Below are 17594 nucleotides of genomic sequence, written 5' to 3' on the forward strand. Positions count from 1 at the left end.
TAGACACCCTTATCGCTACTATTGCCACCCTTGTGACTCCTATAGCTACCCTTATCGCTCCGCCCAGACAATATCAATTGCCACCCTTATCGCTCCTATTGTCACACTTATCGCTCCTATAGCCACCCTTATCGCTCCGCCCAGACAATATTCCAACAAACACAACAACAGTGAAATGCCACCCTTATACCAACATAGTATCAACGGTGAAATGCCACCCTTATCTCCCCAAAATAATAACTCACACAACACAATAATTTACACGGGAAATTAACACGGCAACATAATAAAATCAATTCATATCACAATTTTCCTAATGGCCACAACCAAATTCCAAAGATATAACAAAAATTAATTAATTTCACAATAAATAGCCCAAGGCTCCACACAATGTATATAACACCTGAAAATAATCAATAGAGATAGAAATTACTCAGCATAAAGAAAAACCTTCATTAATTGAAATTTAGATAATTATATTAACACTTATTCTTAAGCTCGCTTAAATTAATTATTTGCATAAGAAAATTCATATTGGAATTAATTTCCAAGAAATATTAAACCAACAATACTCACGAAATTTCATAAATATTTCAAGTTACAATCACATCAAATTATCATATAAAAACAAATTCAACAATAAGGATTTAGGCATGGCAAACAGATGATTTAATAGTTTTCAACAATTTTTTAATTTACTACACAATAATGCCTAAGACTTTAATTCAATGAATTTTGCACGTATAAGCCCGAGTACGTACTCGTCACCTCACGTACACAGATTTTTTCACATTTCACAAATGGCACATAAGACTCAATGCCTAAGGAGTAACTCCCCCACTCGAGGTTAAGCAAGACACTTACCTTTTTGAAGTTAGGCCGATATTACAAAATGGCCATCTTGCTTGAATTGACCTCCGGACATCTCAAATCAATCAAAATTAGTTGTATAACTCCATTAAAATTCGTCGGAAACAATTCTTGATAATAATACGTCGACTTAAAAATTTATTCCAAAAAGTCAACAAAAGTCAACGCGGGACTCGCCCCTCGGAACCCGACATAATTTTCATGAATTCCAAACACCCATTCCGATACGAGTTCAACCATACCAATTTTATTGAATTCCAATAACAACTCGACCTTCAAATCTTAAATTTTCGTTTTTGGAAGATTTTAAAAAAATCTTGATTTCTTCCATTAAAATCCGAATTAAACGATGAATATAATCATAGATTTATGAAATATAAACACTTTAGGATATAGAACACTTACCCCAATCCATATGGTGAAAATCGCCTCAAATATCGCTTCAATCCGAGCTCCATAGCTCCAAATATGTTAAAAATGGCTGAAACCTCGAAATATAGCTACTGCCTAGGTATTTACTCTTCGCGATCGCAGAAAATGCTTCGCGATCGTGAAGCACAAAAATTTTCATCCCCAAAATTGCTCTTCGCGGTCACAGAAAACCAATCGCGATCGCGAAGAACAAACTCCCCAACTCTTCGAGACAGCCTCTAGTATAATGGTCATAACGTTTTGTACAAAACTCCAAATGATGAATGGTCTAACTTTCTAAAAACTAGATTCCAAGGGCTATAATTTCCTTTGTTGTCAACTCCCAATTCTGTATATATATTACGAGATATAAGATTCCAAAGTCAGCCCTATACAATAGAGAAATCCAAACTCTTCCCGGACAGCCTGTAGTATATCTACCATAACTTTTTGTACACAACTAGAAATAACAAATGGTTTACCTTTATGAAAATTAGACACAAAGGGCTACAACTTTCATTTTTGAATTATCTTCAAATTTCTTATAGATTGCGAGATATGAGCTTCCAAAGTCGGATCAGTGCGGCAGGAGTTTCCTCTACGCGATCGCGATTCACAGTCTCCAAATAGCAAAATTACTCAGCGCGATCGCGATCGTTCGTCCGCAATCGCGATGCATACCTCTGTGGCCAAAAACCAGCAACTAAAAATGGCCTAGAAATGGTCCAAAACCATCCCGAAAATCCCCCGAGCCACTCGGTACCCCGTCTGAGCATACCAACCAGTCCCAATACATTACACGAACCTACTCGAGGCCTCAAATCATATCAAACAACACTAAAACCACGAATCATACCCCAGCTTAATGAAACTAAGAAATTTTAACTTCTACATTCGATGCCGAAACCGATCAAATCAAGTCTGATTGACACCCGAACAAATCCTCCCAACAATATCACGTGCCAAAAACATAACAATACCATAAAAAGACCTTCACAACATGTGCCCATATTCCACAACATTTCCTCAAAATAGATTCAATACCACAACCACACATATCCCTCGGCTCCACAACAATAAGTACAATAGCAACAACAACAACGACACGAGAATACAGCAAGTAAATCAACTCAAGAACTTTGGAACACAAAGAAATGGTAGAACGAGCTCACAAAGAAAGACATAACAGAGAAAACTAGTCTCAACAAGAATAGCTCAACAAGGGAGAAATAATATGTAACAATGATTCCATAAAAGTACAATTCGACCACAAGGGAGGTAATATGAGTAAAAAATTCTAAGTAGGGATAAGTCAATTATGATAAACTAAACTTCATTTAGGGATAAGCAATGACAGAAAAGATAGCATGGTAATAAAAGAGGCAATATCTTCAATTAAGGCACATAAGCGTTTAATTGGCAACAATGATAAAACATGAATCAATTAATTCCCAATAAGACACGTAAGGGTAAATTTAGTAAATGGGGGAGTTAACATACTAAAACAACTTCACATCTAATGAACATAAGAACCTAAGAGCCCTAAACGGTCAAATTTTCACAAATAAGCCTGAGTACGTACTCGTCACCTCGCGTACACGGTCTTCACATGACATAATTAGCATAAATGGCTCAAATCCCAAGGGATATTTTTTTCCACACAAAGTTAAAAAAACAACTTACCTCAAATAACTTCAAATCATAAATAAAACGCATAAGAAACCATTCTGGATAATAAAGTTTCAATCTTTAACAAGAACTAAAAAGTGAACCCCTGGGCCCACACCTCGAAACCCGAACACCCATTCCGATATGAGTTTAACCATATAAAAGTTATCAATTTCCGACATCAATTCATCCTTCAAATCATCATTTTATATTTTGAAAAATTTCTTCAAATATTTCCATTTTTCTCAACTCAAAACTCTAATTATAAGGTAAAAATAAAGATAGAATCATGGAATATAATAAATTTCGGGTAAAGAACAATTACCCTAATGATTTGATTGAAAAACCCATAAAGAATCACCCAAAATCGAGATCTACAAGTCAAGATATGATAAAAATGGCGAACCCTCAATTTTGATAGATATATTATGCTCCCCAGGTATTTGTACATCACGATCGCGGAAATATAATTGCGATCGCAAAGAGGAAAAGACTACTGTCCAGCAATTATGCTACGCGATCGCGAACAGATACATGCAATCGCGAAGAAGGGAACTCTGATGGCCTAAGGACTAAACTACGCGATCGTGCGAGGTCACATGCGATCGCAAAGGAAAAGGAGGAAACTACCAGCTGTTATAGTTGTGCTACGCGAACGCGCAACATGGAATGCGAACACGAAGAAGGGTGATGCACATGTACGCGATAATGGGTAGTAGCATGCGAACGCGAAGAACAAATATTTCCTGCCTAAAAAATTACACTATGTGAATGCGGAGGTATTGGCGCGAACGCGATGATGAAAACAAGATACCAGCAAAACAGCAGTCCAACAACATGGAGAAATGATCCGTAGCTCATCTGAGACACACCCGAGGCCCCCGGGATCCCATCGAAACATGCCAACAAGTTTCATACCATACCGCGGACTCGCTCGAGGTCTCAAATCACACCACGAATCAAACTTATGATCTTTCAAATCTTCTAACTTCTAAAACTCGCGCCGAAATATACCAAATCAATCCGGAATGACGTCAAAATTTTGCACCAACTCTCGTAATCGCATTCTGACCTCGATATCAACAAAGTCAACTCTCGGTCAAACCTCTAAATCTTCCAAATTTGAACTTTCCAATTTTCGTCAAAACACTTCAAATTACCCTACGGACCTCCAAATCCAAATTCGGATGTATACCTAAGTGCAAAATCACCATACGAAACTATTGGAATCATCAAAATACCATTTTGGAGTCGTCTAGATAAAAGTCAAATTTCGGTCAACTCTTACCGCTTAAGCTTCTAAAACACGAATCTTTCTTCCAAATCATATCCTGAATCATTCGAAATCTGAATTCGACTATGCACGCACGTCACAACACATAAAACGGAGCTGCTCGTTACAGTAGAACGCAAGCCCTACGTCCAATCCTCAATTATTGTTTCAAGTATAACAACAACATATTTAGTGTAATCCCACAAGTGGGGTATGGAGAGAATAGTGTGAACGCAAACCTTATCCTACATTGTGAAGATAGAGAGTTTGTTTTCAATAGTTTCGACTCAAAGAAAACATGCATGGTCACAATAGACGACAAAGAATACGGAAGTAAAGAAGCTATAGAAAGAGAAGAAGTAAGCCAGCAAAATAAGATAATCGGAACAAAGTAAATATCAAGTAATAATAGCATGTAAGAATAACAAATACGAGAATAACACTAGTACTATAAGTGAGGGAAAAAGATACATATGTAAAAAAGAAAAGCGTTCAGACTCAATTATTGTCTTAATTATTTTGAGAATAATTGGTATCTAATATGTTGTTAGCCATGCTACTCATGTAATTCAGCGAGGAAATAAAAAATTACATACTCATGTAATTATGGATAATATCAGTGATCAATAGAAGTTACTTGAGATTATTTTTCTTCAAACTCTACTGTATTACGGGATTGGTGTGTTTATTTTATGTAGTTTTCGACACGTATCTTTAAGCTATTAAGAAATAAAAATCAATTACAAATTAATGAAAATCACTCTGGATCGGATATTGTTATGTCAATGATATGACATCAAGTTCATAATACGAACCATAATTCACGTTAGATATAATTACTAAATAAATTTATTGGTATATCTATAAATTACATATTAAACTTTTATACGAGATCATAACACATTATATTTATTTAGGTACAGGTACTCCTGGAAAATATTGGGGACATGGAAACAATCTTTCACCCCTTCTGCATTTTTCCTCAATCGCTTTTTGAGGAAGATTTCGAGACTTAGGATCGAATTGCAAAAAGTCATACACACATTCCTGGTGACAATATTCTCTCTTTTGTTCTTCAAGAGTCATAGCAGCTTTTACCAATACCTTAGGAAATAATAATGAGACAAATATGCAAATTTGCAACAACACCATAATTTGCTTACAAGATGACATCTTCTATGAATCTTGTCCCTGCAAAAATTTGTTGTGAAATTAAAACAAGAGAAAACATTAGTCAAATACTTTTATACGACACATTGGAATTACCATAATATTTTTCTGTCAAATTTATATTAAAAAAAATTAATTTTAGCCGAGTGTCTCGAAAACAACCGCTCTAACCTTACAAAGGAGAGTCTGCATATATTTTCTTTAAAAAAAAAAGGGAGGGGGGTGGTGGTAAAATGACAAGGCAGATATATCCAATTCAATATTATGAGATTTTATATTTATTTTACGCCACCACTAGTACTAAGAAATTTGAGCCTTTGATTAAATGCCCAAAAATCTCCAATCATACAAAAAAGGCAAATTGAAAGGAGTACATACATAATGTAAATTGCGATTTTAAAATAACAAATTAGCAAATTGAGAACAATAATTTTGGATGATAAACTTAATAGACAAGTATTAACTAATTAAACTATATATTTCTGTTGTAAGAAAATCAAATATGAAATTAAAGAAAGTTGTTCATTTACTCGTTGTCTCATAAGGATGAATAAAAATATGTAGGACCACGAAAATGAATCACAAGGAACTAAGCAGAAATGGAATTGGCAACGGAGAATTAAGAAATCAGAATTAAGTTTTCTTACACTAATTAGTAGTCAAACTATTTTCCTGCCGCAAAAGATTTGTTCTGACGACTGGTAAAGCTTAACTAAGTGACACGAATAGAGAATTCAATAAATAGTTGGCTGAATATTGTAACGCATGGCCCAAGTGCATTTACTATTTGGTGGGTTTCAAAGAAGTAAGTTTAATTTTCAATTATAGGAAAAGGATTGGACAACGTACACTAAGAGGCTAGTTACATTGAATAACTTGACTAGATGACGATTATTTGAACTTTTATAGTTCTGGATATAGAATACGATATATTTGGTTAAAATTTCCGTTAAAGTAATTGGATTAAAATTGTAAGATTTATTTACTACTTAGACATCACGATTTGTGCTCAAATGTAGCTTTTGAATTAGCAATTAATTGCCCTTGGTTTTTGCAACATGATCCACAGTTACACTCTATTTTGAATTTTTCGTTTTCGTATCCAACAAATGACAATCCAAATCCAATCCAAATAAGTTTGGATTTGATCGATTTTTTAATGTTTGGTTTCAGATAAATCGGTTTAGATATTATAAATTTTCGGTGTTGAGCGTATAATTTGAGATGTTTCTACTTTTTGCAAAAATGAATATCCAAGTACTCATGTTAAATTGCATGAAAAGTTGCTCATTCTTGCCGCAATCATTCAAATAAAGTATTCAACTAACGAAATTATTATAAAAAAAATAATACCACAAAGACATTAATACGGCCGATAAGAAGTACCAATAGTAAAATCATGTCCAATAGAAAGTATTCCGATAGTAATTTATTAATTAATATTGAATATCTAAGATAATATCTAATGAGTATGGTATTGAACTTATTACTGATGGAATATGAATAATAGACTAAATATAAAATATAAAAAATTCAGATTTTGAGATATCCAAAAATTCGAAATACCAAATCCAATATTCAATCCGAAATCCAAAAATTTTAAAAATTAAATCCAAAATCCAAAAAATTCGGATTTCGATTAGAATTTCGGATTTGACCAAACCATCTTTCTAGCATGTAGATATTTTTTACCAGGAAAAAAGGTTAAATTTGTCATTAAACTATGTGAAATTGGTCCAAAAACTATCGTGAACTTTGAAGAGAAGTTAGTGTTGCAGCAGCAGCGCGACCTTCTTCTTCAACACTCAAAGCCTCCAACAGCTAGGTCTCTATTCCCCAAGCTCAAAGTAACCACTTTCAAGCCTCAAATCAGACCTAATGGAACCCAAACAATGATCTATTTCACAATCAAGTCAAGTTTCCATCTCTATTGGAACTTTATGGACATAACTCCATCACCTATTCTTTTTCAGATCACCAATAATATTGTCAGAGCTCCACATCGAAAATTCTAATGCTAAAACAAATACATAGGATTCGACTCTTAAATCATTTGCAATAGTATAATGGCAGTCCACGTGTGGTTATAGTGGTTGAAGGCGGTGGTCTTCTAGTGGAGGTAAAATGGTGAGTGAGAAAGTGGTAAAAATGAAGATGTAAGAGAGATCGATCTTCTGAATGTGGTGATTTTGTAATAAAATTTTTCTATGATCTTTTTTTTTGTGATTGTCATGGGAGTGAGAAATGGTGGTACAGTAACGGCGATCTTCAAGTGACATGTCACGACCCGGAATTCTCACCTTCAGGACCGTGATGGCGCATAACATTTCACTTGCTAGGCAAGCCAATATTAGAATAGTCTTTAATCATTTTTAACAAATCAAATTAACTGATACCAATTAAACTGAATAAACTGAAATAGAATGAGAAAAACTATAATAACCACAATATCTAGATACAATCCCAGAACTGGTGACACAAGTGCACGGGCGACTAGAATAATACAGATAATGGTCTGAATGTAAGTGAAACTATCTGAAATGAATTAAACAGCGAGGATAAGGTAGAAGGTGACTTCAGGGTTGCGAACGCCGAGCAACTGTACCTCAAGTCTCCGTCAGCCAATCAATCCGAGCAATCTACAGACCGCTACTAGGACCGACTCTAAAATCTACACAAGAAGTGCAGAGTGCAGTATGAGTACAACCAACTCCATTTACTCCGTAAGTTCCGAGCCTAACCTCGACGAAATAGTGATGAGGCTAAGGCGGGTCACTTACATTAACATGTACGCAGTATAATAATAATAATAATAACAGGAAAGAAACACAAGAAAAGTAAGGCAGTTAACTTATGAAAATAAATTAGATCCTCGAAATCAGTAAAACCAGAAATATCAGCCCTCAGAATCTCGTATGAAAACACTAAAAGCTAACACAATGCACAATGAATACTAAACACATTATCCGTTGCGGCGCGCAACTCGATCTCACCGTACAAACACAATTCTCCCTTATTTCACCATATCAATATCAAGAATAATATGTAAAATCCGTTACGGCGCGCAACCCGATCCTACCATAGAATCAGAATCAATATCACAGTCCTCCCTTATTTCACCATATCAAAATGATATGTAAAATCTGTTGCGGCGTGCAACCCGATCCCACCATATCAATATCAATCCTCCTTTATTCCACCTGTTGCGGCGTGCAACCAGATCCATAAATAAAATCAATAAATGTAAGCAATTCAACAACTAAAATCACAAGAATCTCTCCGATTAAAGAATATGAAAACAAGCCATAAAAGGACCTCGTACCAAATTGAGAAATACTACAATTAATAGAAAGCAACTAGACAAGTCAAATATATGACAATTAAAGTGTACAAGCAAGATAATTAAGGCAAGTAGCAATTAATCATAGAAGCATGGGAGAAACAAACATTTTAATATGAGAGAAATAAGTGACAAATAACAAGTTAAGGCATAGGAAGCAATTAAAGCATCTAACAGTTAAGACATAGAATAAAATAATTAATGAAATACGAGAAAGCATGGAAACAGGTATTTTGACGGCGTATATACACCTGTCACTTCGCATATACACCGCTACACATGTAATTCACATAACACATAGCTCAACGATCCATAATTCCCTCAAATCATGGTTAAACCCAATACTTACCTCGTTCTGCAAGCAAATAAAAGCTAAACCAAGACCTTTCCTCTAAAATTTACCTCCAAACCAATCGAATCTAACTAAAATCGACTCAATAACATCAAACAATGCTAGAGAAATCAATTACAATACATAAAGTTAAAATCTTTACACTTTTTTCAAAAAGTCAACCCCTGGCCCGCTTGGTCAAAATTCGAGATACAGACCAATACCCAATTGCCCATTCACCCCGAGCCCGATTGTGTGATTAGTTTCGAAATCCGACCTCAATTTGAGGTCTAAATCTCAATTTTACAAAAACACTCAATTGTTTTCCAAATCCCTAATTTTCTACCATGAAAGAACATAGATTAATGTTATAAATTAATGAGGGTTGATGGAAATGGAAGAAAACGAGTTAAAGTACACTAATTTATGAAGTGGTGATGAGATTTCTCTTCAAAATTGCCTCTAGGCCGAGCTCTAATGAAAAGATGGTGAAAAATGGGTGAAATCGCCTCTAGGCCGAGCCCTGGCTCGCGTTCGCAAAGGACCTGCCGCGTTCGCGAAGCACATCAGCCATAATGGCCTATGCGTTCGCGAGGTTCCTCATGCGTTCGCAGAGGTTTCTCCCCTTAGTCCTTTGCGTTCGCGAGCCAGGGCTTGAATTCGCGTTGAACAAACCTCAGTTTCCCCCTCCCACGCCCCTTGCTCTTCGCGTTCGCGTAGTGCGGGTGCGTTCACGAAGGGTGATTCCACCATAGCTTCACGTTTGTGTACACAGCCTCGCATTTGCATAGAGGAAAAACCTCCCTAGCCCTGATTACTCTTCGCATTCGCGGGAGTATCTTCGTGATCTCGAAGAAGAACACACCAGATGACAGCAGACTCTAAAAACTAGCAATTTTATTAGTTCAGAATCATCCGTAGCCTATCCGAAACTCACTTGAACCCCTCGGGCTCCAAACCAAACATGCACACAAGTGTAATAATATCATACGAACTTGCTCGTATGATCAAAACATTACAACAACACCTAGAACTATGAATCAGACACCAAAATAAATGAAATTTTCAAAAAAACTTAAGAACTTTCAATTTTTCAATCGGACGTCCGAATCACGTCAAATCAACTCCGTTTTGTACCAAATTTTGTAGATAAGTTATAATTATTGAAACGAACTTATACCAAGTTCCGGAACCGGAATCCGAACCCGGTAGCAATAAAGTCAACTTGCAGTCAAACTTAGGAGTTCTTTAAACGTTTAAATTGCTAGTTTTCAACAAATTACATTAAATCAAGTTAGGGACTTCCGACTTTGATTTCGGGCATATGCCCAAGTTCCAAATCATGATACGGACTCACGGGATCGTCAACACACTGATCCGAATCCGTTTACACAAAACGTTGACCGTAGTAAACTCAAATGAGTTTTAAGGAATGATTTTATATTTTCATCAATTTTCTAATTAAAACTTTCCGGAAAAAGGACACGGACTATGCACGCAAATAAAGAAAAGCTTAACGGAGCTATTCGAGGTCTCGAAATATAGAAATAAAAGGTAAACCTATAAATGACCTATCGAGTCATCCCATTCTCTACCACTAAAACAAACGTTCGTCCTCGAACGGACATAGAAAGATACCTGGACTGGTGAAAAGGTTTGGATATCTACTCCGTATGTCCGACTCAGACTCTCACGTGGCTGCCTCGATCAGCTGATCTTTCCACTGCACTCATACTGTAGGATAACTCTTAGACCTCAACCGTCGGACCTCCCAGGCTAGAATAGCCACCGGCTCCTCCTCGTGAGCCAAATCCTTGTCTAATTGGACTGAGCTAAAATCTAACACATGGGACGGATCACCGTGATACTTCCGGCGCATGAACATATGGAACACCGAATAGACTGTTGATAAACTAGGTGGTAATGCCAGCCTGTAGGCAACCTCACCCACTCTTTCAAGAATCTCAAAGGGTCCGATATACCTAAGGCTCAACTTGCCCTTCTTTTCGAACCTCATCACACCCTTCATGGGTGAAACCCAGAGCAATAGCCTCTCTCCAACCATGAATGCAACATCCTGAACTCTATGAAAGGCATAACTCTTCTGCCTAGACTGAGCGGTGTGAAGTCGATCCTGAATAATCTTAACCTTATCCAAGGCATCCTGTACCAAATCGGTACCCAACAACCGAACCTCTCCGGGTTCGAACCATCCAACTGGTGAACGATATCGCCTCTCGTATAATGCCTCACAGGGAGCCATCTGAATGCTCGACTGGTAGCTATTGTTATAGGCAAGCTCCACAAGCGGCAAGAGCTGATCCCAAGAACCCCCAAAATCCATAACGCAAGCACGAAGCATATCCTCCAGTATCTGCATAGTACGCTCGGACTGTCTGTCCGTCTACGGGTTGAATGTTATACTCAACTCAACCCATGTGCCCAACTCACACTGTACGGCCCTCCAAAAGTGCGAGGTGAACTGCATACCTCGATCAGAAATGATAGACACGGGCACACCGTGAAGACGGACGTTCTCGTGGATGTAGATCTCAGCTAACCGCTCTAAGGAATAGATAACTGCCACTGAAATAAAATGTGACGACTTGGTCAATCTGTCCACAATGACCCATATCACGTCAAACTTCTTTTGAGTCCGTGGGAGTCCAACTACAAAATCCATAGTGATACGCTTCCACTTCCACTCGGGAATTTCTAGCCTCTGAAGCAAACCACCAGGCCTCTGATGCTCATACTTTACTTGCTGACAATTTAGACACCGAGTTACATATGCAACGATGTCCTTCTTCATCCTCCTCCACCAATAATATTGCACTAGTCCTGATACATCTTGGCGGCACCCGGATGAATAGAATATCGAGAACTGTGGGCTTCTTTAAGAATCAACTCACGAAGCCCATCCACATTGGGCACAAAAATACGACCATGCATCCGTAAAACACCATCATCTCCAATAGTAACCTGCTTGGCACCACCGTGTCGCACCATGTCCTTAAGGACAAAGAATAGGGGTCATCATATTGATGCGCTCATACAAGGAAGATCGAGCGACTGTGCAAGCTAGAACATGATTGGGCTCCGAAACATCTAACCTCACAAACTGATTGGCCAAAGCCTGAACATCTACTGCAAGCGGCCTCTCAGCAAGTGGAATGTACACAAGGCTACCCATACTCACAGCCGTTTTACTCAAGGCATCGGCTACCACATTGGCCTTCTCGGGATGATATAAAATAGTAATATCATAGTCTTTCAACAGCTCCAACCCCCTCCTCTACCTCAAGTTGAGATCTTTTTGCTTCAACAAATACTGTAGACTCTGATGATCCGTAAATACCTCACACGACACGCCATACAAATAGTGCCTCTAAATCTTCAGCGCATGAATAATGGCCACCAACTCTAGATTATGAACAAGGTAATTCTTCTCATGAACCTTCAATGCCGCGATGCGTATACAATCACCCTGCCATCCTGCATCAATAATGCACCGATCCAAATACGAGATGCATCAAAATATACTATGTGGGATCCTGAACTTGTAGGCAACACCAACATTGGCACCGTAGTCAAAGCAGTATTGAGCTTCTAAAAGATCAACTCACACTCATCCGACCATGTGAATGGGGAACCCTTTTGGGTTAATTTACTCAATGGGGCTGCTATGGATGAAAACCCCTCCACGAACCGGCGATAATAACCCGCCAAACCAAGGAAATTCTAGATCTCTATAGCTGATATAGGTCTAGGCCAGTTCTAAACTGCCTCAATATTCTTGGGATCCACTTTTATACCCTCTGTCGATATAACATGCCCCAAAAAGTAGACTGAGTCTAACCAAAACTCACACTTTGAAAACTTGGCATATAACTGGCTATCTCTTAGAGTCTGAAGTACAATCTGAAGATGCTGCTTATGCTCCTCTCGACTGCAGAAGTAGATCAAGATATCATCAATGAATACAATCACAAAGGAATCCAAATAGGGCTTGAACACCCGGTTCATCAAATCCATAAATGTTGTTGGGGAATTGGTCAACCCAAATGACATCTCTAAAAGTCATAATGCCCATACCGAGTCCGAAAAGCCATCTTAGGGACATCAAATGCCCTAATCATCAACTGATGGTAGCTAGACCTCAAATCAATCTTTGAAAACACCTTGGCACCCTGAAGGTGATCAAATAAGTCATCAATCCTCGGCAATGAATACTTGTTCTTGATAGTGACCTTGTTCAACTGCCGATAGTCTATACACATCCTCATCGATCCATCTTACTTCTAAACGAACAACATGGGCACACCCCAGGATGAGACACTAGATCTAATGAATCCCTTACCTAGCAAATCTTGCAGCTGCTCCTTCAATTCCTTCAACTATGGCAGGGCCATACGGTATGGTGGAATAAAAATGGGCTAAGTTCTCGGAGCCAAATCAATTCAAAAGTCAATATCTCTGTCGGGTGGCATCCCCGGCAGATCTGCAGGAAATACCTCTGGAAACTCACGCGCAACTAGTACTAAATCCATGGAAGGAACCTCACACTCGAATCACGAACATAGGCCAAATATGCTAGACATCCCTTCTCAAACATGCATCGAGCCTTCACATAAGAAATAACCCTGCTGCTAGAACGGCCAGGAGTCCCTCTCCATTCTAATCGAGGCAAGCGCAACATGTCTTAGGTCACCGTCATAGAGTGAAAGTCCAATATGGCATGATAAGGTGACAACCCATCCATACCCATGATAACATCAAAATCGACCATATCAAGAAGTAGAAGATATATGCTAGTCTCAAGACTCCCAATAGTATTGACACACAAGCGATAGACATGATCTACAATAATAGAATCTCCCACAGGCGTGGACACATACACAGGAGCACTCAAAGAATCACGAGGCACAACCAAATATGAAGCAAAGTAGGATGACACGTAGGAGTAAGTAGCGGCCGGATCAAATAGAACTGAAGCATCTTTATGGCAAATTGAAACAATACCTGCGATAATAAAGTCAGATGACTCGTCCTCATGCCTAGCTGGGAAAGCATAACATAGAGGCTAGGCCCCACCACTCTAAACTACATCTCTGGGATGGCCTCTAGTTGGTTGGCATCTACCTTTAACGTTATGACCTCTACCTCTAACGGCTTGACCTCCATCTCTGGCTGCCTGACCCTGCCTCTAGCTGGCTGAGTGGCCAGTGGAGCAACCAATACCGGAATCATGGCACAAGAACTTTGTTGTGGCATGCCGCCCAACAATCTCGAATAAAACCTCCTGATATGACCAGTACCTCTACACTCAAAACAACCATCCTGTTGTTGTGGCTGCTAAAGTTGAAGCTGAGCCGAACGGGCCGGATAACTATGGTGATAACTATGAATTAGAGGCGCATTGACAGGAGCTGATGGTGCACTGTAGGTTGGCTGCCCAGAATGAACATAAGGACCACGACTTCCTGAAGCACTATGAGATGCTTGAAGCGCTGACTAAAATGGCATGGGAGGATAGCCCCTAGCAAAAGTACCCCTGCCTCTAGATGAGGCACCACTGAAACAACCGGAATGACGAGGCCTCTTTTCAGACATTGGCCCCCTCTCCTGAGCATGAACCATCTCAATCTGTCTAGCAATATCTACGGCCGTCTGAAAGAAATATCAATTTCGGTCTCCTTAGCCATATGAAGCCTGATAACGAAAGTGAACCCATCAATAAATCTTCCCACTCTCTCCCTCTCAGTAGGAAGCAAGATAATGGCATGGTGAGCTAGGTCCACGAGTCTCGTACTGGGTAAAAGTTATACTACCCTGTTGAAGACGCTCAAACTACCTGCGGTACTCATCTCATAGTGACAGGAATGAACTTCTCTAGAAATAGTTGTGAGAACTGATCCCAGGTAAGTGCAGGCGAACCAGCTGGTCTACTCAGCATATAATATCTCCACCACCTCTTGGCGGAACCAGTCATATGAAATGCAGCAAAATCGACCCCATTGGTCTCAACTACAAATGTCCTGCAGCACCTCATGGCAGTGGTCTAGATAATCCTGTAGGTCCTCAGAAGGTGCACCACTGAAATGAACAGGAAAGAGCTTGGTAAACTTGTCCAACCTCAACAAAGCCTTAGAAAGCATAGCGGGCCCATGACCGGCCTGTGCCGCAACAACTGACTGAACCACCCCAACTAGCGGGGTTGCTGGAATCTAATACTGGGGAGCCGCTTGTTTTGAGTGTGAGTAGAGGTAGTCTGTTCTCCTTCCCCAGCCCGAGAGACAGCTGGTGCCTCCGAAAATGTACCGGTCGGGGCCACACTCTCCGTAAGACCCACCAAACGGACTAGATAGTCTTGAAGTACTGGAGTGGCTATGAACCCCTCCTGGAGCAGAGCTAGTCCGACGGGTACCGTCTGAACTGAAACCTCCTCATCGCGATCAATCTGAGGCTCCATTGCGGGTGCTGTTGCTCGATCTCTAGGCTGAGCTCTGCCTCAGCCTCGACCTCTGCCCCTGATAGTAGCTACTATAGAGGGCTCTGGCTCCTGTACGGTTGTAGATGCAGTGCGTGTTCTCGCCATCTACGAAAGAACAAGAGTAGAATAATTCAATCGTCAATGATGGAAAAAATATCGCACGATAGAGAAAGAAAAAAGTAAATTGTTTTCCTAAAATCCATAGCGTGTGGAAGATAAGTATAAACGTCTCCGTACCAATCCTCCAGACTATAATAAGCTTGCTCGTGACTCATGAGACCTAGGCAACCTAGTGCTCTGATACCAACTTGTCACGACCCGGAATTTCCACCCTCAAAACCGTGATGGCGCCTAACATTTCACTTTCTAGGCAAGCAAACGTTAGAATAGTCTTTAGCCATTTTTAACAAATCAAATTAACCGATACCAATTAAACTGAATAAACTGAAATAGAGTGAGAAAAACCATAATAACCGCAATATCTAGATACAATCCTAGAATTGTCTCATAAGTGCATGAGCGACTAGAATAATACAGATAATGGTCTGAATGTAAGTAAATGTCATGACCCTAGTTTCCCTCGATAGGATGTCGTGACGACACCTAGTCTTTACGACTAGGTAAGCCTAACACTTATTGAATAAATTGACAGAAATTAACCAAATGAATTATTAAGCAGAAACCAGATATTTCTAAATGAACTCAACATTTACAACATGAAATAACATCCCAAAACCGGTAGTACAAGTCATAAGCTCTACTTAGTTTAATAGAAAAATCCGTAAATACAACTATCCGGAAAAGGATTAAACAGTACAAGTACAATATCAGAAGGTGACTCTGAGACCTGCGAATGCAACGACAGGTTTACCTTGAGTCTCCATAGCAATGCTCGACCAGCTAGCTAATAATCAACAATATATGAGGCACCTAGATCTGCACAAAAATGTCCAGAAGCATAGTGTTAGTACCCCTCAACGGTACCTAGTAAGTATCAAGACTAACCTCGATAGAGTAGCGACGAGGGACAGTCAAGACACCTACCGGACTAAATAACCTGAACAAGTGTGAAGGTGAACTAACAGAGAAACAATATTAGTATAAAGCTAAGCAGGATAAGGAATACAAAACTATACTTGCAATGATACTCTAGTAACATCAATATTTAACAGGAAGCAGTCAGGTAATAATGTTGTAGAGTAAGCTGATCACAATCTAAGTCAAGTGAAACCAAATAAAGAAAACCCAACAACAACTCAATATGAACAACCGCTTTCACACCAGATCTGTTCAAGTATTTCCACGAGGTACCGAACCTCATAATCACAGCTCATAGGTCCCAAGTCATGAACCCTAATCACTTGGAATATTGTGCCAACATTAGAACTCATAACTGCACGGACGACTCACATGCCAATAGACAATCTTCACACAGAAGGTAAGTAGACAAGAGTACGTATAATGGCCAATGACATCAGGATTCATCTTCTAAAACCGATATGGGTGATTTAACTACGTGTATACTTGTGCAAGTGTTCTACCACAATTCAAGTCAACAAATAAGAGTAGAGACAATGAATGGCACATAAGTAACGATCACCACGCAATGTATAGTGTAATAAAGGCAGCAATGAAGTTTGAAGCAATGACTAGCACAACAAGATTAGCTATATAGAACTAAGCAAATAGTGCAACACGTAGGAAGACAATTAATACTATGCTAAGGAGACAACAATCAAAGACCATTACAAAAGAATAGGGATATGATAATAAGAGCCCAGCCGAGGTACCGCCTCGTAGTCTCAAATCATAAAACGAATCACAAACTTTCCTTATATCACCGTAGGAACCTTTATATTTAGTTTTTAAAAATTATTTTTCCTGAAATAGCATCCTGCATTTTAATCCACCTTATCCCACCGCATGGATTCTAGTAATTCCCCTACTAGCCACGCGTTTAAAGCCCACCTTATCTCACCGCATGCGTTTCAACACCCAGACCTTATACCACCGTATGCGTATCAATAATAACAACAGC

This window comes from Nicotiana tomentosiformis, chromosome 12, assembly GCF_000390325.3.
Source record: "Nicotiana tomentosiformis chromosome 12, ASM39032v3, whole genome shotgun sequence".
Lineage (NCBI taxonomy): Eukaryota > Viridiplantae > Streptophyta > Magnoliopsida > Solanales > Solanaceae > Nicotiana > Nicotiana tomentosiformis.